Source organism: Macaca nemestrina, chromosome 16, assembly GCF_043159975.1.
Source record: "Macaca nemestrina isolate mMacNem1 chromosome 16, mMacNem.hap1, whole genome shotgun sequence".
Taxonomy (NCBI): Eukaryota; Metazoa; Chordata; class Mammalia; order Primates; family Cercopithecidae; genus Macaca; species Macaca nemestrina.
In genome coordinates this window covers 78,426,807-78,449,165 of record NC_092140.1, presented here as the reverse complement: position 1 = coordinate 78,449,165, position 22,359 = coordinate 78,426,807, and the positions used below count along the sequence as shown (strand labels likewise).

General features: G+C 40.2%; 2 protein-coding genes across 16 annotated transcripts in view; one reads left to right on the top strand and one right to left on the bottom strand.

Moving 5' to 3' along the window:
• Nucleotides 1-9,561, bottom strand: part of LOC105490700 (RCC1 and BTB domain containing protein 2) — a 71,640-nt gene extending 62,079 nt beyond the window's left edge. For 6 of the 9 annotated variants that reach the window (XR_011614795.1, XM_024795710.2, XM_071081332.1 and 3 more), the window contains exons 1-2: nt 9,433-9,561; nt 560-658 (exon numbers count right to left, since the gene is read on the bottom strand). The gene's annotated coding sequence lies outside the window, so the exon portion shown is untranslated. Of the gene's footprint in view, nt 1-559; nt 659-9,065; nt 9,085-9,432 lie in introns of those variants that run through there. The other 3 variants (XM_011756569.2, XM_011756575.3, XM_011756578.3) reach the window with 3 other exon arrangements.
• The window catches only part of LOC105490697 (cysteinyl leukotriene receptor 2), a 197,025-nt gene continuing 183,802 nt past the window's right edge, over nt 9,137-22,359 (top strand). For 6 of the 7 annotated variants that reach the window (XR_011614796.1, XR_011614797.1, XM_011756562.2 and 3 more), the window contains exon 1: nt 9,137-9,275. The gene's annotated coding sequence lies outside the window, so the exon portion shown is untranslated. The remainder of the gene's footprint in view (nt 9,276-22,359) is intronic. The other variant, XM_011756563.2, reaches the window with a different exon arrangement.

Below are 22,359 nucleotides of genomic sequence, written 5' to 3'. Positions count from 1 at the left end.
TGGTTGGCTTTTTTTTTACATTATTTCAATGTGATGCATACATAATAGAGAAAACTAGCATCCCCAATTTGCATGTATAGTTTGTGCAATACATGTGGAGATTACCTTACCCTGTTATCCATGTGATTTCACCAGGCTATTAACAATAGGTTGATATATATACTTAAAATAACAATTCACAATATACATACAGAAAGCCATACCCATGATGTGATAAAATGTATTCTAAATGACAACAGCAATAATAACAGTAAAAATAAAGTTATTCTGTGCCAGGCACTAAGTGCCTCACCTTATCTCATTTAATCTTTATAATATCCAAATGAAACAGGTTAATCATTGCCTCCATTTTATTCACTCATTTCAGTAATGTGACCAACAGTCACCAACCAATCAGTGTCAGAGCCAGTATTAGAACCAGGACTATCCCAAAGCCCTTGTTTTGGGACCCTCCACTGTATTTCAGGGCTAGATACTTTAAGATTTTCTTGTGTACATTCTCAACAGTTTTATTTTTATACTGACTGGCTGGGAGCATTCCCTCCAAACACTTTTGTACCTGATTGTTTTAAATTTCTGGAACCCAGTATTCAGTCATCTTTAATCCTGTTCCTTTTTGATCCTTGTAAAGTTGTCTTCTAGAGCAAAGTTAATGTGACTGGAAATATAAATACACAAATAAATTCTATTAGAGAAAAACAGAAGGAAAAGAATACACTATCTTGCACATTTAACAATCCATTCTTTATCTGTGAAAAATACAGTTTAAAAATTGTATCTGTGCTATCTACTATTAAAAAGTCAGCAGCAGAGATGCTCTATTATAAAAATGTTAAAGTTATAAAAGGTAACTTTTGAATATCATACTTTATAAGCTTCAGGAGAGGGTTTAAACAAGCTGACACTGAAACATATGAAAAAATGTACACTAAGGAGAATTTAATCTATAGTATTTCCATACAGAAAATAAAAGAGAATCCATGTGGAAATGTAAAAAAAAAGCAAAAATTTCGAACTTTTAGAAGTATAGAAATATCTTCATGACCTCAGAGCAGTTAAAGATTTCATAAATACGACAAGCAAGCATAAACCACAAAGAAAAGAGCAGTAAATATGAACAAAGGGAAAAATATGCCACAGAATGGGGGTCGGTATTTGTAACATACATAATGGACAGCTTGGAAAGGATTCATATACAAAATATATAAAGAATGCCTGTAAATCAATAAGAATAAAACAAACGACACAATTCAAAAGTGAACAAAGGATCCATGCAATTCACAGAAGAATAAATTAATAAACATATTAAAAGATACTCAAGTTCACCACATTATTTATCATAGAAATGCAACCACAATGAGATAGATCTCTTTTATCAGATCAGCAAAAGTTCAAGGGGGACAACTCCCCAGTGCTGGCGAGGATGTAGATGAGAAGGCATACTCATATCCACTGCTAGAAGGAATGTAAATTGGTGCAATCACTCTACAGAACAGTTCAACAATATTTAGACCACAGCAGTCTTTCCATCTTTTTTTGATATGTATACATAACTGAAACAAAAATTTCACAAAATAATTCGTACTCCTCCTACATGAGATGCTTGATATCTTTTCTATTTTTTCTACTTTATGCTATTTTATTCTACCCTACTCTATCCTATTTTATCCTGTTCAATTTCATTTTAAAAGAAAATGCTGATCTCAGCCCACTAATTTCCAGATCACTAACAAGTCCTGCAATTTTAGCAACACTGCCCTAGATAAACTCTAGAGCATACACACAAATATTCCCAATAGCAAAAAGCAAGAAAGAGCAAACGAATTGATCAACAGAACCAATGAACTGTGGCATATGCATACTAGGCAGCTATTAAAACAAATTATCTAGAATCAAAACAGGTATATCTACAAAACAGTGTTCACCAAAATCACTAAGTCACAAAATGATACATATGGTATACTATTTGATACAATTTTAAAACATGCAGAAGACAATACCATTTTAACATGTTATGGATACCAACATATGCCTGGCTAGACTTTGATGGGAATTTTTTTTTTTTTTTTTTTTTTTTTGAGACGGAGTCTCGCTCTGTCGCCCAGGCTGGAGTGCAGTGGCGCAATCTCGGCTCACTGCAAGCTCCGCCTCCCGGGTTCACGCCATTCTCCTGCCTCAGCCTCCCGAGTAGCTGGGACTACAGGCGCCCACAACCGCGCCCGGCTAATTTTTTGTATTTTTAGTAGAGACGGGGTTTCACCGTGGTCTCGATCTCCTGACCTTGTGATCCGCCCGCCTCGGCCTCCCAAAGTGCTGGGATTACAGGCGTGAGCCACCGCGCCCGGCCGATGGGAATTTTTTCATGGGGAAGTTTTGGTGGAGGGAATACCAAAGATAAAAGGTCCCATGTAACTGTCAATAAACTGGTGTGCTACAGCTTTTCCATCTGACAAGATGGCTTTCAAGACTTTGAGCTTAAATTAATCATCTCAGGATGGAGAGATTAAGGTTACCCCATGTTAAAGAAAATAAACTCTTAAAATGAGAATTCTATCATTCTAATTTTCCCTTTACCAAGGACATGGAAATTCAATAAACGTTTGGTAATGAAAACTCATAAACTATAATTTCTTTAGCCATCTATAAAATAAAATTGAATCAATACCCTAGGAAGGCCAGGCATGGTGGCTCACACCTGTAATCCCAGCACTTTGAGGATCGCTTGAGGTCCCCAAAAGTTTGAGACTAGCCCGGGCAACATAGGAAGACCCTGTCTCTACAGAAAACTTAAAAATTAGCTACATGTGGTAGTACACACCGGTAGTCCCAGCTACTCGGGAGGCTAAGATAGGTGGATCGCTGGAGCCCGGATGTCAAGGCTTCAGTGAACCATGATTGCACCACTGCACTCGGCACGGGTGCCAAAGATCTTATCTCAAAAAATAAAAAATAAATAAATAAATAAATTTTAAAATGAGCTATGATCATACCACTGCACATCAGCCTAAGCAACAGAGCAAGACTCTGTCTCTAAAAAAACAAAAATAGGCCGGGCACGGTGGCTCATGTGTAATCCCAACACTTTGGGAAGCAGAAGCAGGAGGATTAATTGAGGTCAGGAGTTTGAGGCCAGCCTGGCCAACATGGTGAAACCCCATCTCTACTAAAAATACAAAAATTAGCCAGGAGTAAGGGTGTGTGCCTGTAATCACAGCTACTTGGGAGACTGAGGCAGGAGAGTCACTTGAACCCAGGAGGCAGAGGTTACAGTGATCTAAGATCACGCCACTGCACTCCAGCCTGGGTGACAGAGTGAGACTCCATCTCAAAAAATAATAATAATAAATAGATTTTTTTAAATAGGAGGATTAAATAACATTCCAATGAGTAGTATTTATACTATTGTCCCTGTAAGAAAAATCCAAAATAGGAAAAATAATGTTTAATATCAGTGTATTAAAATGGCAAAAATGTGCTTTCTGCTTAGGGTCTAAATCTGCTTACAAACGTCCCCTTTTCTGCATAGGAGGGCAATGTTTCTTGTAGAACCAGGGCAAAAGCTGGCAACAGTATTGGGAAGATTTTCTTCACAGTGACAGTGTTACAGCATAAGATCATCTCACACGATCTTATGGGATGACAGGAAGATTATCTTACTATGTGTTACTTTATTAGTTTTTCCCTTATATGTTTGTTTTGGGATATATGACTTGGCTCATATATATATGATATATAGTTATTTATATTAAAAGGTGCTTTGTTCTTTGCAAAACAGTCTCTTATGTATTTCCTCATTTTATTAAAATGTAACCTAAAACTGTTTTTACAGAATCTTACTGTACTAATATCTGCCTTGCAATATAAATAGAAAACAGAATGGTAAGTACCCTCTCCCAGCAGAAGCTCCCACCACTGATCTCTGTCTTTAAAGGTTCCAAATGGGACACTCAGGGGCCAGTATTTCAAGTCTGTACAAAAGTAATGTTTCAAAGCCAAATATATATCAAGTAAGGTAATCTGTCACATGACATTTCCTATTTCAGCTGCTTTCCTAATTGTATGGCTCAATAATTTATTTTTAAAGTATTCCTGTTTGGGGCAGATAACTCCTTATTTCTATATATTCTATGCTGAGAGTTTTATCTACACTCTTAAAAACTATGCAGTTGAAGACTACTGAACAAGGGGACACTCTTTTGATAATGTGATAAACACGTTCATTCTTAATCTTCACATAAAGTCAAATAATTCATTTCCCTGTGTAAAACATAAAACAGGCAGGTTGTACATATTATTTTTGGTAAAGCAATCAGTATTAATCAGTGTATCTGCTACACAATGTGTTATATTACTTGGTAATACCTCTGACCTAAAAAATGAGTTAAGCTGCTTACGGGACATAGGTTCATTTGCCTAATTCATTCAACAAATATTAATTCAGTGCCTGCAGTAGGCACTGAATTGAAAGCAAATACATGAGAGAAAACAGAATAACGTAGAGCAAAACAATATCCAGCTCTTAGGGGCTTGTGTCCACATTACCCCAACCCAATGGTAGGTTTTAAGTGCTGATATTTTGCAGTTAATCAGGGGCTTCTAAATGCTAATAATTCTTCTTTAGAAGTGATTCCAGAAGAAGCGGTGAAAAAGAAATAGTAATTCCTGTAGAGAAGTCCCAGTGTTACATATTTTAAAATTCAACTTAATGAGATCAACTCCAAAGCTATGCTTGAGAAACACATTAATATTTTTTAGTGTATGTGCTGCCGAAGCGAGCACGAGAAACACATTAATATTTTTTAGAATTATCTCAATATAGAACTCTATGCTTAAAATTATCCCATCTGGGTGGGCAACACATTTGATGATGCTTTTATAATCAAAAGAAACAGAAAATTAAATAATATCTATGTCTTTTAGGGTACCAGCATGCAGTTTACAGCATCAATGTGTTAATGAGCTGCAGACCACATAAATTTCAATAGGATAATGATGGTTCCCAAATATATGCTTAGGTGAGTCATTAGATAGTATCTTTAATAGCTTTTTAAGGGTCATCATCAAGTTATAAATAATATAAATACATATACAATAATAAAACATGATCCCAATTTTCACTTGCAAAAAAGGATAATGTTAGCTGCAATGTTAGCTCCACTTAAATGAGATGTCTAAAATCAATGACAAATAACAGTAAAATACCTACATGGCTAATTAAAATGGAACAATTATAAACAGTATGGACAAAACTAAAACACTAAAAGCATAACTAAAACTAGCACACAACCTCAGAGGAAATGATATTGCCATATGTTCATGAAAAACAGAAAACTGTTGTGTAGAATACAGAAACACTGTTGCTATTTTAATTATTTGTTTTTTTAAAAAGTTTTCCAAATTTCAACAAGAGTGATGAGTCAGATCTTCAGTACAAAGCAAAGCAGTATTTAATTGAAAAGATTACTGAGCTTGACAACTTCAGTCTTTTCAGCCACACACAGCGAAAGTGTCATTTTCAAATATGAAAAATAATCAACACAAATGATAAAAATATTTTTAAGTTGTTATATTAACTAATGTGAGTAGAGACTTGAGATCTCATTTGTAAATCCATTTTAAATCTAGGTCCTTATAGATTTAATCCAATTTTTCAAAAAAAAATCTTAACACGCCTGTTACAGAGATCCTAATTGTTAAAGATCTTTGACCCACAGCATACCTATCCCTTCAACATGGCAGGCCCTCTTGGCCTTGGCTCATTTCCACTTGAGATTGGTTTTGTTCAGTATTATATACATGCATACATGCAGCATAATACAGGAAATATTATAATGCACTCAAAATTTGCTTTATTCACATACTATCTCCTACCGGTACTTGTTAGCTCAAAACATCTTCCATAAGAGATATTAGCTCAGGCCAATTAGCAAGGCTGAAGACATAAAAGAAACTCACTCTAATGTCAGATTAATGCTGAAAAATTATTATGGTTTAAGTTTCCTGTAAACCTTCACGTTGTTAGAATGTGATCACCATGTGAACTGGACACATGTTCCTTCCAGACAATGAAAGCTCGAAGTATCATCTTAGCCTTCCATTGATGGACATTATCAATATCCCTTACCAGGAGGCAAGCTATCCACTCCTTTGAAGTAAAATCTTCATGTGGACCTCTCTTTCAGTCTTTAACAAGAGTCCTTAATGTCACTTTGTAACCCCAATAATTCCTGGTCTCCAATCTCCCTTTTCCTGGACAATTTTAACCTGTAGCAATATTTATTTATTTATTAGATGGGGTTTTACTCTATTGCCCAAGCTGGAGTGCAGTGGTGTGATCATGACTCACTGCAGCCTCAACCTTCTCAGCTCAAGTGATCCTCTCACTACAGCCTCCCAAGTAGCTGAAACTACAGGTGTGTGCCACCACACCTGGCTACTTTTTGTTTGTTCGTTTGTTTTTCTGTAGAGACAAAGTTCTGCCATGTTGTCCAGGCTGGTCTCTAACTCCTAGGCTCAAGAAGATTTGACTGCCTCGGTATCTCAAAGTGCTGAGATTACAGGTGAGCCACCACGCCCAGCCTGCTTTGTAATAATTTAAATCCAAGTAAACCTCAACAGTAGCAGTATCTTGGGGCATTTAAATTTCACTTTCATCAACTGATAAAACCAAACTTGAATATGACAATTTTGTAGGGCATAAGCAAATTCCATGGATTCCTTACATTTATGGTCCTAGACTAATAATATTTTGGTGTTTGAACACCAAATATTTGTAATCTATATAAGTAAAGAACATGAGGGGAAACACACTTTACTTTCTAAAATTATTCCTCTCCATCACCCTCTTTCTCTAAGCCTTTTTAAATTATGGATTGAAATTTAGTTAGGTTTATCTGGTTCATTCCGATACCTCTAAGAGAGGTCATTTAATACCTTATAGCATAATATCACACCGGGTGATTGAAGCTCCTCTCCTACACAGTTTCAAAAACAGAAAAGCAACGAACATTCTTAAAAAAGATCTTCACCAGTCATCCACAGTCAGAGGGACATTTGGAAGCAATCGCAAAAAACGGTGGAGACAACATACAGTTTTTCTCAGCACAATTTACATAGTTGTCTGGCTAGTCTCTTCCTTGTAAAAGTCCAGTGTCTTCATTTGATGTGCTAAGTTAAACTGTAAACTCCTGAATAATTTGAACTCTTATTTGGGAAAAAAATGTTTTTTCACCTATATACTATAAAAAATGGTGACGTTTATCACAAGGGTCATGCTGTGGGTTCCCATAAAAGACACTGTAGAGCGTGATAAAGAACGTTTTCTCCCAGAAGAACATTTATCTCCAAAACCCAGTTCTCCATGTTAAACATCACCTTTGGTTTATCCTTCAGACTCACCATACCCATGATGTTTAAAATTGCAACCCATACCTGCACTCCCAATCCCCTTTCTCTGTTCTCCTTTTTCATAGCGTTTGTAATTTTCTAACCGAATAAGCAAATATGGTTTTTATCATTCTTTGCTAGAATGTAAGCTCCAGAGGGAAGGAATCTTTGTCTGTTTTGTTCACTGATATATCCCAAGCACCAAGGACAGGACCTGACAGAAAATAAACTTTTGTTGAATAAGTGAATGAATCTATGTTGAGTTCAGTACAAAAATATCTCTGGAGTAAGTTAGTTTCCCATTTTACTTCCACAATCAACAAATACCTTCTGAGCTTCAATTACGGTGGAGGTAGATTGATCATACCCTTACAAATACATAACATCAGACGGTGATTAAGTGCTACAAAGCCAAACTAGCAATACAAGAGTTTGGAGAGCCAGCCATTTTAGGTGAGGTAGTCACCTCTCTGAAATGATGGCAATTGTTTCAAGACTTAAACGAAGTTCTGTGCCATGCAGGCTTGGGAGGAGAGGGAAAGTGAGCATTGAACATACTGGAAATATCAAATGCAGAAGCCCTGGGGTGAGGGTCTGCTTGGCGAGCCCAGCAAGAACAATAAGGCTTGAGTGGTGGAAGTGGGGCATGCAAGAACCTATCATTCTTGTTGCTTTTACCTGCTGCTTAATAATATGCATGTGCTGTCTAGCAGGAAATAAAGAGATTACATTTCAGCCAGAGTACTCATTCTCTGAGCCTAAATGGCTCTTCCAGCCCCCAAATCTGTATCACCACATCATATAAGATTACAAGGCACACAGTAATGACATTGTTAGAAACTCTTCACGGTAGCCTCAGCAGTCACGAAACTGACTTAACTAGGACCCCCGTCTAGTAAGGTATAAAGCCCAGCAGGAACACAATACTAGGAAGGTGCAAAGCCAGGAGGCTAAATAAACGTTAAACAGTGACTGTCACTTTCGAGTGTGGGGGAAAGAGCAATGATCCAGAGCACTGTTTGTGAACTCAACCACTTTTATTCAGCTCTAACAAGGTAAGTCGCCAAGCGCGGTACAAAGTAGCTCCACGAAATGCATTTTGTTTTAGTCCTGGCCTCGAACTGTTGCAACATTTTATGTCATCTTTGCAAAGAACAAAAGCAAAAAGTTCATTCTAAATTCGCCTTCCAACTCAGTTCTTTCTCCGCCAAGACAGAGCGCTTGGAAAGTTTTCAATGTCTGAAAACCTCTATTTACAGGGCTGAGCAGATCAGTCATGTTGCGGCGTAAGACGCTCGGCGATTTCTTCCCCTCCCTCCACAGTTCCAAAACAGCTTCGCCTAACAAAGTCAAACTTTCCACGCTATTCCTGGACATCAGGACCAAATGTCGAAAGCATATACTACCACTGAGTTAACGAGCCGGTCTGGGGCCCGGGACCTGTGGTACTAGAGATTTATGGGACTGGAGCCTAGGGGTCGAGGCGACAGAAATGAAAACATCAGCAAACTATGCAGTGCTGCGAGTTGGTTATGTAGGCGGAACTCCGGGCAGGACGCTCCCCCGGGACCCGTGACGGCCCCCTCCCCCGCCCCAGTCGCACCGGACGCGGGAGCTTAAGTTGAGAGCGGCCTCTCGGCAGGTGATCACCCTGGAATGACGCCAAACGGGACCCCTACCAGAGGACTCGCGCATGCGCAGCGCAGCCTGGGCCGGCGCTTCGGCAGGATGTAGTCCCAGAGCAGCGCGCCGGACCCACGCCAGCGGAATTGCGCATGCGCAGGGCAATCTCTGCCCGCGGCCTGGGCTGGGGTGTAGCTCCAGAACCTAGCCTCCAGCTCCCGCCAGCAGGTTTACGCATGCGCGGCGACGCCTAGGCCTGTGGCACGGTAGTGGCTCTACTCCCCTGGGCCCCTCAGCGTTTTCTGGCGGGGAGGTCGGGCCGCAGGGCGGGGAGGGATGGCCTGCCCCAGGGGTACCTGACAGCATCCCACGTCACGGCCGCGATCCCCCTCGGCCTCCCACACCACTCCTCCACCCTCTTACCTCCGCGCAGGCCGGAGCCTCGTCCGCTCCGCCTCCTGGGTAGCGGTTACTGCACGGTCAGGGGCCCTGCGCCGCGACGAGTTGGCGCCTCCCCCTGCAACGGCCCGGCCTCGGCGGGGTGCGCTCGGGTGCCCGACCGACAGGGAAAGGAAGGGAGCGCAGACGAGGGGAGGGGGCTGGCGACGGCGCCTCGCCCCTCCTCTCCTCCCTGGGCTGCCCACCGCCGCCCCTCCCCTTTCTCGCAGACGCCCCCTCCCCTCGTAGTTGACCCCCGGGAGTGGACGCCGCATCTCCAGCTGGGGCCGTCTCAGCTTTTCCAGGGAATTCCTCCGTGGGTCACCCCCACCTTCTCAAGGGTTATGTTCTCGCAAATCTTGGGAATTTGTGGATACCCGTTCTAGAAGAATGAGGCGTGTGTGATGCTGAGAGCAACCTTTTCCACAGCCCCTCTCCTCCAGCCTGCCCCAGCTTTTCTTCTAGTGGTGGCCCCTCCATCTGGGAGCTCCGACGTTTTCACCCCATTGCTTTGGGGCGGAAGTCCTGTAACCCCCTATAGTACAAATGCTGAAATAATGAGGAATGTGTGCTGGGGGGTTCGGTGGGGGTGACCTCAGTTACCTTGGGGCCAAGGGCTTCAGTAACAGCCACCTTCTCCCCTTATTATTATAATATTTTGCAGTAATTTATTATATCACACTGCACTTCTGTTGGCCTTTGTAGATTTAAGTGAAATGCAACACAACTTTGCAATGTGCAATAATTTCTTCCACTGCACTACACTTAAATTGACGTGAGTGGGTTTTGGTAAAATGCTCAACAGTTAAATGTTATTAGCTACTCCTATGAAGTAAGCTGCTTGCTCTTATACTGGCTGTTTCATGAGGACACTGGTTCCTCTCCAGTGTAGAGCCAAAAGTAGTAAAGCCAGATAGAAAAACTGAGATTCCAAACCACAGTGACCGTGTCAGTCTGTTTCGTCTGGCTTTTGCCATTTCTTCGGAAAAACATCATTCTGAAATGTGTAACTGCCTTTCTGCTACAGACGGCAGACATTTATCTCCACTCTCTGAGCATAGCCCACTGAGCCTCACAAGGAGGCGCGCAAGATGGTATACAGGTATTTCTCCTAGAGCTCTAAATAGAAGAAAAAGTAAGTATACATTCACAGGACGTTGCAGAGATAGTACAGAGAGGCATCGTGTGCCTGCCCCAAGTTTCCCATTGGTTACATCTTATCAATGAAAGAAATTTATGAGTTAAACATGTTTGCTCTCAGAAAAAGCTCACTTCAGTGATGATAGCTGGCTTTTTTTTTTTTTTTAAGCACCTATTGTGTGCCGGGAGCTTTATCTTATTTGGAGCTCACAATAATCTTATAAAGCAAGGATTATCCTTACTTTACAGATAAAGCAACTCAGGCCCCAAGAGATTAAGTTTCTATCATCAGCAGCCATGGCAAGATCTGTTTGCCTTGCACACTTGGTCTTTTCCACATTATGAACAGCTGAAGTTCATGCAGGCCTTACACTGTGCTTCAGGTGAAGCCTGACAATTAGCTAACGATAAAAACATGTCTTAGTGTTTTGAAAACTGTGATATTATCTCAGAAGTTAAAACTTTTAAATATACCTATAAAAGAATGTGTTTCACTAAAGATTTCAATTTTATGTGAGTCCAACAGTTTTTTCCAGGGTGGTCAAAGTTTAGAGTAAGAGGTAAAAATGTCTCAATCACATATAAGTTTCCTTCAAAATTTTTGGATAATTTGGTCTACTAAACTTCACTGTATTGCTGAATTCAGTAGACTAAAAAATTGGACTCTGAGAGAGTACAGGTTAGTATTTCAGGAGTTAAAGTTCCCATCACCACATCTCCCAAGTTTACCTACATCTGGACCTGTGCACTCTGTATTCCCTTCCGTTACTGGGAATGAGCTGTGCATGCTCTTATTTAAGTTCAACTCTTCCACCTTTGTATTAGATCCTGTCTTCCTTACAGTCTCAACTTTTTCACTCGGGTAGTTGTCAGCTCTCAATCCTACATTATTAATTTTTATCTCTATGCTGGATCTTTCCCATAAGCATATTCATATTGTGCAACATTTGCCTATCTTTTAAAAAGTTCCTTGATTACATGTTTCTTCCAACGTATTCTCTGGTCTCTTCCAAAATGTCTTAAAAGAGTCATTTATGCTCACTGTATCCTCATCCCCGCCTCCAATTTTTCTTTTTCTTTCTTTTGTGTTTTTTTTTTTTTTTTTTTTGGAGATAGAATCTTGCTCTGTTGCACAGGCTGGAGTGAAGTGGCTCAGTCTCAGCTCACTGCAACCTCTGCCTCCCAGGTTCAAGTGATTCTCATGCCTAAGCCTCCAAAGTAGTTGGGACGACAGGTGTGTGCCACCATGCCCAGCTGATTTGTGTATTCTTAATAGAGATGATGTTTCACCATGTTGGCCAGGCCAGTCTTGAGCTCCTGACCTCAGGTGATCTGTCCGCCTCAGCCTCCCAAAGTGCTGAGATTATAGATGTGAGCTACCATGCCTGGCCCTCCTATTCATTCTTAAATCTATTTCAGCCAGGCTTTTGCTCCTACCCCTCCGTTGAAACTCCTCTTGGCAAAGTCACCAATACGTCAGAATTGCTAAATCAGTGGTTACTTTTCCATCATCTCACTTGAACTATCAGCAGCATTAGAAACAGTTGCTTACAGCCGCCATGTTGAAGCATTCACCTTCTTCCCGTGGCCTTCAGGTGGCCCCTGTCTCTTGGTTCATCCACCTCACTAGCAGCTTCATTGGCTCATCCTCCACTTCACCAGCCATTGGCATGCCTAGAGTTTGGTTCTTGGACTTCTCTATCTTCTCATTCCCTTAGCAATTTTATTTCAAGACATGTTTTTTTGTATTCAGCCTGGGGCCGTTCCTTCTCCACCCAACCCTCCATGTCCTGCCACTTCTTATGTCCTAACAAGTTCATGACATTACTTTCGTGAAACTGGGAGCCCTTGTCCTTTTCCAGCCCACAATGGGGACCCAGCTGCAATAAAAGTCTTCCCTTTCTTCCCTTTTTTAACCCCTCCAGTTACTTCTGCTTTGGGGTATCTTTAAGCCTTCTTTAGTTATCCAAAATCAGAGGAATTCATCTTGCTTTTTTCTTTTCAGGTATACAGGCACCAAGGCCCTAATCACAAGAAAAGTTGGATGGGGCCATCTTTTGACTTTTTCTTGGAAATTCAGAAAGTCTAGTTATGTTTCAGGGAAGAGGAAAATGTTCTTTCTTTCCTCTTTGAGTCTCTAGAACAAAAATTTAGCACCAGTAAATTTCTACATCAGTCTGCTTGTTACAGATTGAATGCATGAATGAATGACTGCAAGCAGCCTGCACTTTGGTGCCGTATGTGCCATTGATTAGGTAAATGACCTTGGGTAGCACCTTAGTTTTCTAGAACTTAAATTCCTTGAGACTTCATTAAATTGGTGCACTGCCCAGCTCTGCGTTTTGTAGAGATATCAGTCACACTGCACCTTTACTGATACATGCTATTACCATGCTGTATAGCATTGTGCATCTCAGCATGGTATTAGAATTGGCATTAGAATACAAAAGTGATAAAGATGATAATAGGCACATATACACTTACTGTGGCAATACTGAAAGAATGACAAAATACAAGAGGTGATCAAAGAAGGCTTTCCAAAACAGATAACTTTAGCATTAAGTTTTTAGTGTGGGCTGGGTGCAGTAGCTCATGCCTGTAATCCCAACACTTTGGGAGGCAGAGATGGGTGGATCACTTGAGGTCAGGAGTTCTTGATCAGCCTGGCCAACATGGTGAAACCCCATCTCTGCTAAAAATACAAAAATTAGCCAGGCATGGTGGTGGGTTCCTGTAATCCCAGCCACTCGGGAGGCTGAGTCAGTGTGTATATAAGTTAGCTAAGAGAACAAAGGTCAGGGATGAAAGTGTTAGGGAAGGGAAGTATTCTAAGTAGAATAAGAAATGTGATGTGTTTGAGAATTATAAATTGCTCAGTAAGGCTGAAACAAAGGCTATATGGAGGGAATAGGGCAACGGGAGGAGATTAACCATTCATTCATGAATGGACACTAGGAATGATTCTGTATCTCGACAATTGTGAATAATGCTGGAGTGAACATGGGAGCGCAGATATCTCTTCAACGTACAGATTTCATTTTCGTTGGACATATACTCAGTAGTGAGACTGCTAAAAATAGTCCTATTTTTAATTTTTTGAGGACTTCTGCACTGGTTTTCGTAATGACTGTACTAATTTACATTCCCATCAACAAAGGTTCCCTTTTCTCCACATCATTGCCAACACTTGTTATTTTTCATCTTTTTTATAATAGCCATTTTTACAGGTGTGGGATGGTATCTCGTCGTGGCTTTAATTTGCATTTCCCTGATGATTAATGATGCTGAACTTTTTTTCATCTACTTGGCCATTTGTATCTCTTCTTTGAGAAATGTTTATTCAGATGCTCTGCCCATTTTTAAATTGGGTTGTTTTCTTGCTATTGAATTGTTTGAATTCCTTACATATTTTGGATATTAATGCCCTAACAAATGTATGGTTTGCAAATATTTTCTCCAACGTGCTAGCTTTTGTCTTCACTCTGTTGATTGTTTTCTTTGCTGTAGAGAAGATTTATAGTTTGAGGTAATTCTGTTTGTCTATTTTTGCTTTAGTTGCCTGTGCTTTGGGGTCATCTTCAAAAAAATCATTGCCCAGAACAATGTCATGGAGTTTCCCCTATGTTATAGTAGTTTTATAGTTTCAGTCCTTAAGTTTTAAGTCTTTAATTCATTTTTAGTTGATTTTTGTATTTGGTGTGAGAAAAAGGTTTCATTTCATTCTCCTGCATAGGGATATCCAATTTTCCCTACACCATTTTTTTTGAAGAGACTGTTCTTTCCCCATTGTGTTCACAGCCTTGTCAAAAATCAATCAACCTTAAAAAAAAAAAAAAAAAAAAGACAATTCTGTCATTTGTGACAACATGGATGAACATGGAGTTCATTAAGTAAAATGCCACATGATCTCATTCACATATGGAACCTTAAAATGTTGAACTCATAGAAGTTGACAGCACAATGGTGGTTATTAGGCACTGGGACTGGGGAGGATCAGGGAGATATTGGTCAAAGAATAAAAAATTTCAGTTAGGTAGGAAGAATAAGTTCAAGATACCTACAGTACAATAGGGTGATTGTAGTTAATAACAATGTTTTGTATATTTACAAATTGCCAAGAAAGTAGATGTTAAATGTGCTCAGCAGACACACACAATGATAAGTATATGAGGTAATGCATTTATTACTTAGCTTGATTCAGCCATTCCATAATGTATCCATATATCAAAAGATCATGTTATATACCATAAATATATAGAATTTTGTTAATTAAAAAATAAATTTTTAAAAATTAATAGTTTAAAATAGCTTTTTTTTTTTTTTTTTTTTTTTTGAGATAGAGTCTCCTTCTGTTGCCCAGGCTTGAGTGTAGTTTCATGATCTCAGCTCACTGCAACATCTGCCTTTCAGGTTCCAGTGCTTCTCCTGCCTCAGCCTCCCAAGTAGCTGGGACTACAGGCGCACCACCATACCCAGCTAATGTTTGTATTTTTAGTGGAGATTAGGTTTCACCATGTTGGGCCCTTGGGAGTCACGCCCTCCAAACCATAGTCTCATCAGATGGGTTTTATTTAGTGCTACATAACGTGACCTACTTTCCAACCTGACTCTGGCATAATATCACATGATAGATAAGGAAGGAAATCAAAATATTTTAACCCTAAATATATTTTCTTTGCCATATCTTGAAGTAGTCCTGCAAATGGAAAATCAATATTCTAAAGAGAATCCCCTTCCTTCTCTCTCCTTTTTCTTGTTTCAGGAGAGAATTACCTCTGATAAGAAACTTTTATAATCTATTCTCTCTGATGCCTGCTACCTGGAGACTTCATCTGCATAATGAGAACCTTGGTCTCTACAACCCCTCATCTTAACCCAGACATCCCCTTCTATTAGTTCTATTTGCATAATGGAAACCCTGGTCTCCACAACCCCTTATCTTAACCCAGACATTCCTGTCTATTGATTCTAAGGCTTTAGACAACAATTTAACTCTTTCAACCTATTGCCAATTAGAAAAACTTTGAATCTACCTATAACATGGAAGCCACTCCTTCCAGTTGTCCCATCTTTCTGGACGAAACCAATATACCCCTTACATATATTGATTGATATTTTATTTCTCCCTAAAATGCATAAAACCTAGCTGTATCCTGTATCCTGACCACCTTGGGCACATATTCTCACAATCTTCTGAGGGCTGCGTCATGAGCAATCTGTCACTCATATTTGGATTAGAATAAATCCCTTCAAATATTTTACAGAGTTTGACTCTTTTTGTCAACATTACAATTATTGGCAACTTAAGTCATTTTTGCCCCATCCTACAGGTGAGATAGTGAAGACTTAGATTAGGTAACTTGCCTAAGGTCACATAAGTAGTAAGAGGTGGAACTAGGACTCAAATCCATCTTCGATTTCCATCTGGAGCTTTTCCACTGGACCATGTGGCCTCTTTCCAAATTAGAGGTAAAGGTAAATGGGCCAAATAATAGAAGGCCTTGTCAATGTAACAGCAAGATGTATCATAGGATCTAACAAAGGATTTTAAGCAGGAGGACAACATGATGGCTCACCGTCATGCCAATGGGGAGAAGGGTGATCTGGGAGCCGCGGAAACCATTTGAAGACACTATTACATCAACCCTGGCAGGAAACCAGCTCTCCTTGAACTCAATGTGACAGTGGCGTGGGCTTAAAGAGAGAGGAGAACATGGATTTGAGGAAATTTTAGGAGTTGAAATTAGCAAGACTAGATATAAAGAGTAGAAAAGGGCCAGGTGTGGTGGCTCACACTTGTAATCCCAGCACTTTGTGGGGCTGAGACAGGAGGATGATTTGAGGCCAGGAGTTCAAGACCAGCCTGGGCAACACACTAAGATCCTGTCTCTACACACACGCATAGAGAGAGAGAGAGAAAAGAACTTAATGGGATGTGGTCTCATGTCTGTAGTCTCAGCCACTAGAGAGGCTGAGGTGGGAGGATCACTTGAGCCCAGGAGTTCAAGGCCGCAGAGCCTTGATTGTGCCACTGTATTCCAGCCAGAGTGACAGAGTTGTCGAAACCCCACAACTCAAAAAATAAATAAATAAATAAATAAATAAATAAATAAATAAAAGTAGATGTGCAACACTTGCAGGGAATAAAAAAAGAATAAAAAATAATGTGAACTTAGTAAATCACTTAATATTCTCAGGGCCTCAAAAATCTTTACCTTTAAAAATGGAGGATTAGACTTAGTGTTTCCTTAATATTTTAAGATTTTTGCAAAGCCAACTAATACCAAAGCGTGATAAAGATTGCACATTTTTTGCATATTGAGTAGGAAAAATATACTAAATAAAATGTAACAAATAGAAACTAGCAATAATTTTAAAAATATATTGTACGATTACCAAGATTGGGTTCCTTTCAGTGATGTAAATATGATTCAGTGTTAAAAAATTGATTAATATATTCCTTCATAATAATAGGCCAAAGGAATAGAAATGTTTTAACTGATGATGAGAAAAATATTTGATTAATAGTCTGTAGTCATTTTTGATCAAAGAAATCTTTAGTAAGTGGCTACATATGCTGAAAGCTAGGTTCGTGCTTAATGGTTATAAATCAAAAATAAAATTCTAAGCCCCTCAACCATCTGAATGGACCCCTACTGTTGGCCAAGTGCACTCCAAGTTAACCTGAAAACCTAGTTCAGGCCATGATGGGAAGTAGGAGTCAGACATGCCGCCTTATACCCTCCTCCCTTTTGGAATTCAGGAAAAGCTAGCCAGAATTAACATTAACACATACCTTAACTCTGATAAGAAACATTTATAATTGTTAAATCAAGTTTAGCTTAAAGCTGCCTTCTTACATATTTTAAGTTTGGCCTAAAGGTTTTTCTGTACATCATGAATTATAACAAGTAGAGGTGTATATGGAATACTATGCAGCCATAAAAAAGGATGAGCTCATGTCCTTTGCAGGGACATGGATGAAACTGGAAACCATCATTCTCAGCAAAGTAACACAAGAAAAGAAAACCAAACACCTCATGTTCTCACTCATAAGTGGAAGTTGAACAATAAGAACACATAGACACAGGGAGGGGAACATCACACACTGGGGCCTGTTGGGGATTGGGGCACTGGGGGAGGGCTAACATTAGGAGAACTACCTAATGTAAATGACAAGTTGACGGGTGCAGCAAACCAACATGGCACATATATACCTATGTAACAAACCTGCACATTGTGCACATGTACCCCAAAACTTAAAGTATAATAATAAAAAATAAATTTAAAAAAAGGAAAAAAAAAACAAGTAGAGGTGTAAACAAACTGTAGCCTACAATTGTGCCAATCACTGAGTTTTCCAAAATCTGATTTCCTTGAATGTACCCTTCATAGTTCCCTCAAATTGGTGTGATTGGATCTAGAGTCTTGGTTAGATTCAGGTTCTATTTTTTTGGCAAGATGAATTCCTAGATGGTGTTGTGTCCTTCCACCAGGAGGCATATAATGTTGGGTTGTTTCTTTCTGTGATACTGGTAGTTGTTAGTGCTCAATACCTAGATCCATTAACTCAGCAGATATTGGAAATGGTCCTAACCCTATCACTTTCATCTTCATTTATTAGCTGACATGCTTTTATAAAGGGAAACCTCCTTCCTCAATGATTTGATTTCCTAATGACATAGGAAAAGCATGATAAGCATTTGATTCTGTCTCCTAATTTGTCAGTTTTTGTAATAATTTTATAATAATGGGTTGGACATTAGCAGTCTGCAATGGCCACTAATTGAGTTTGTTTGTTGGTTTGGTTGTGAATTCATGAATTTAAGCTTATTTTATTGCCCACAGGACTCTGCTTTTTGTGACAATCACAGAGGAGTAAGTCTGGCTTGTCTGAGACAGTCATATCAATTCATTCTCACTTCACAGTGTCTGGGGTGGCCATGTGACTGGTCCTAGCCATAGACATTTTGATAGGGATGGGGACAGAGAAATTCTAGGCAAAGAAGGGCAGGTCCCTGGTGAAGCCCCATCTCAAGCTGAAAAGCCTGAGACTGCAGCCCAAAGTTAGAACTTACACCACTGTTTCCCTGCTCGAATGTTGCCTTTTCCAAAGCATCTATGGCCCCACCCTGCCCCCCATCCTGTGCCTATAAAAACCCTAGGCTCAGCTGGCAGAGAGAGGAGAAGCAGCTGAATGTCAGGGACTATGACTGGACATCAGAGAGAAGTGGCCTGACTTCAGAAGGACAGCTTGATGGTGTAACTTTGGAGAAGAATCTGACTGGAGACTGCCAGACTTCAGGGGAAGATTACCTTCGTGTCTTGTCACCTTTTCAGCTCCCTCTCTTGGTGATGATCACTTTCATTGTCAATAAAATCCATGCATTTACCATCCTTCAATTAATTCATGAAACCTAAATTTCTCCTGGATGCTGGACTAGAGCTCGGGAGCCATGAGTGAGGATACAAAAAAGCTGTCACACTTGCCCTTTGCCCTCACTGGCAGAAGGCAGTTGCCTCATATGAAAAGGCAGAGGGCTCACTGAACTGTTAACACTCAAGTTGTCTGTGTATAGCAGGCAAAGCTAAAAGGGCACTGTAGCACTGCCTCTGGGGTTTCAGGGGTTGCAGGCACCCCCACCAGCCCCCCAGATGCTGCCACAGGGCCTGCACAGAGTTCACTCCGGCCAGCACCAAAAAGCACTCACCCTGGCTCCTGCTCACCTATGTGCTGCCTCTCATGAGGAGTGGAGTGCCGCAAATCCAGGTGAGTGGAGTTCACTCCTGCTGGCACAGAAGCAGCCGGCTAGTTCCAGCACCCGTGCACTCCAGTTCCTGCCCCGTTTGCTCGCATGCTGCCTCCCTCAAGGGGTTGAGAGCTTGTGGACTGAGTAAACAAGACAGCCCCTTTGCAAGTCCCACGAAGGGGTCAGGTAAATATCATGCTTCAATTTCATACAAGGAAGTCCACTAGGAAGCTTCTGAAAACACACGCCCACCTACCTACCCAGCTGCCCCCTCCTTCCCTTCCTGCTTTTTTTATGTTGTCACATGAGGACTTGTTTGGAGAGGTGCTGCTGATTGGAACATCCCAGTGGATACATGTGACACAAATGCACAATTGTGAACACTAATACTGCAGAGTTTTTGACAGGGAAAGCTGTCTAGGATGTGTTGCTGATAGAAATACAAGTCATAAAAACTATATATGTAAAATTGAACACAAGTGTGTCTATTCACACTGAGACCTGCTTGGAAATACTTAAATACTGAGTGATCATTTCTGAGAGTTGAAATATTGACTAATTTATTTCTCTCTTGTACTTTTATAATTGTTTAAGGTTTAAGTTTTTACATGAATAATAATCTTTTTTAAAAAGTATGATTCCTATTTATCTCATGTTACTTATAATGGTTTTTTTCCCCAAATATATAAGATCTCATAACTGGCATTACATGATTTTTTCCATGGCATGATCATCAACAGGAAATGTTTTAATTCTAGAATAACATTTACTGACAAATATTTTTGGAAACATTTAAGCATTTCCTGATCTGAAAATTTTTGTGATTTTTTTCTTTGTGTAGTTTATTGTTATACTTAATAATGCTTTCTAGTCCAGTGGAACACAGTCATCTTGTCGGAAAAAATACTTTCAGAAAAATATGAGTTTTATAGAGAGACATTTTCTACTCACTAGAAAAATGAAATTAGTACATTTTTCACTTAGTGGTAAAAATGATAAGCGGTCTCCCTTTAGCCTACCTTTAAGAAATTTCAATTTCTTGGATCCATTTAATTCTCCTAAGACACTGCATATTCTTAAAACCAAAAGGATATTTTAAAAAAATCTCTAGGCTTCCAGAATAAAATTGAAAAAAGGTCTTCTTTCTTTTGTTAGTAACTCTTCAAATGGCTGGTCCTGCACAGGGGGTCAAGGCCAGGCTATCACAGTAGACAAAGGAAATAGGCTCAGTGCTGCGTGCCCTGCATTATGAAAGCTGTTGTGACAAATTCAACGTAAGCTATAAACTTACTCTCTGGATCTCATAAAGTCAAGTCAAAAATGCCAGAAAGAAACGTGCGGAGCCGAGGCTGGAGATGAATCTAGAAAGGCAGTTCCTCAAGGGTGTTGATAAATATTAAACAGAGAGCAGATATGCTCTGGAGGATGACATGAAGGGGACAAGTTGGATGTAGGGAAACAAATAGACATGGTTGAAGGAATCCAGAGGAATTTGAGTGGTGGTTTTGAGATGGAGAGGAGAGGAGAAAGCAGGATTTAGGCAAATACTTACGTTGTATAGTCTCTTTGGTCGTTTCTCTCTTGTTTTCGCTTAGCATCATTGGAGTCTTCAGAAGGGTTAAACTGAAAACAAGATTTTTCTCTCCATCCTTGGGTCAGAGCTCTAAAGGAGGAAAAGCTGGCTCCTGGCAGCCAGCATGGAACTTGTAAAACTAAGCCAAGACATCTGCAGATTGTGTTTTGGTTGGACAGATCCACCTCTTCACTTGATGACTGACAGTAGGAATCACCTCCCCATACATGCAGATAAAGATGTGATCCTGACCCCAGTACAAAAACATCAATCCCAGGTCCATACTGGAGCCTTGATATCCTCTCTCTGTTCTCCTTTTAGGGTCTTCAGTGGGGTGGTGTTCCTCACACCCTCACCTTGGAGTGTTCTTGTAACTTCTGGAATGGGCCTGATCATTTTCAGCCTTCCTACAAAACTGGCTCTTCACCCAAATTTCACTTTAGGGAACAGACTGTTCTGAAATCTAGTTGGAGGTCAGTTGAGTCCTTCCTAAGTTTTCTGTGGAACAGCAGAAGCTCAAACCTGATATTGCCATTCCAGTCTGAGTCAACGTGGGTCTGGAGATACTGTAGCAAATCTGCAACCTGGAAGGAAGTTTGGGGCTGTCTCCCCACCAAGCTGTTCAAAATCCAGAATCTCACGTCAGCTTTGGCTCATGAATGCCATCCCAGCTGTGAAATAATCACAATGCATGGGTCAGTGAGAAAGTTTAAGAGCCCCACCTAGAAGAAACGGTATTGAGTCTGTATTATTTAGAACCAGTGTCCATTTAATCCTCTCTCCTGAGATTCCTATCTGGTATGCTAGTTCCTAGCTAGGGTTTGGGGCCTCAGACACAAGTCACTAGAGAAACCTTGGAAACGGATGTATCGTCTCATTTTACAAGACCTGGTATAATGTTTCTAAAGCTCAGTAGTATAGTCTAAACTGATGATCTCATATACGTGGCAGTGGAATAAGAAACAACATGGACATTTTAAATTTTTTTGTACTTTGAGATAATTACCCTTGTGATGGGTTTGAGGTAAACTCAGCTTTAGGATTTCCAAAATTAAAATTGAGAGAGAGGTCTATAGAAAATTTCTGACCCTATCCCCTGGAGCTATGCAGCCTGGGGTATGGCCCGTGGGACTGAAACCCTGTCCCAACAGCACCACCCAAACGGCTGTTGATTCTATTCCCAGGGGACTTCTCAAGTCATTTGTAGAAGGAGAAATGAAGAGTAAGACAGGCAAATTTGGAGGCGATTATCAGTCAATAGTTTACAACAGGGCTGCCAAGTAGGCAGGACCTACACTATTGAGAAACCGGGAAGACGCAATGCAATGCTCCGGGCTCTGTGGCTATGCCCCATGCTCTCTTCTATTTACTTTTCACCTCAACCCACTTCTATTTCTGATCTCTTTCCACAAGATTGACAGGTCTTTCTTTCGGACTTCTCTTCGATTA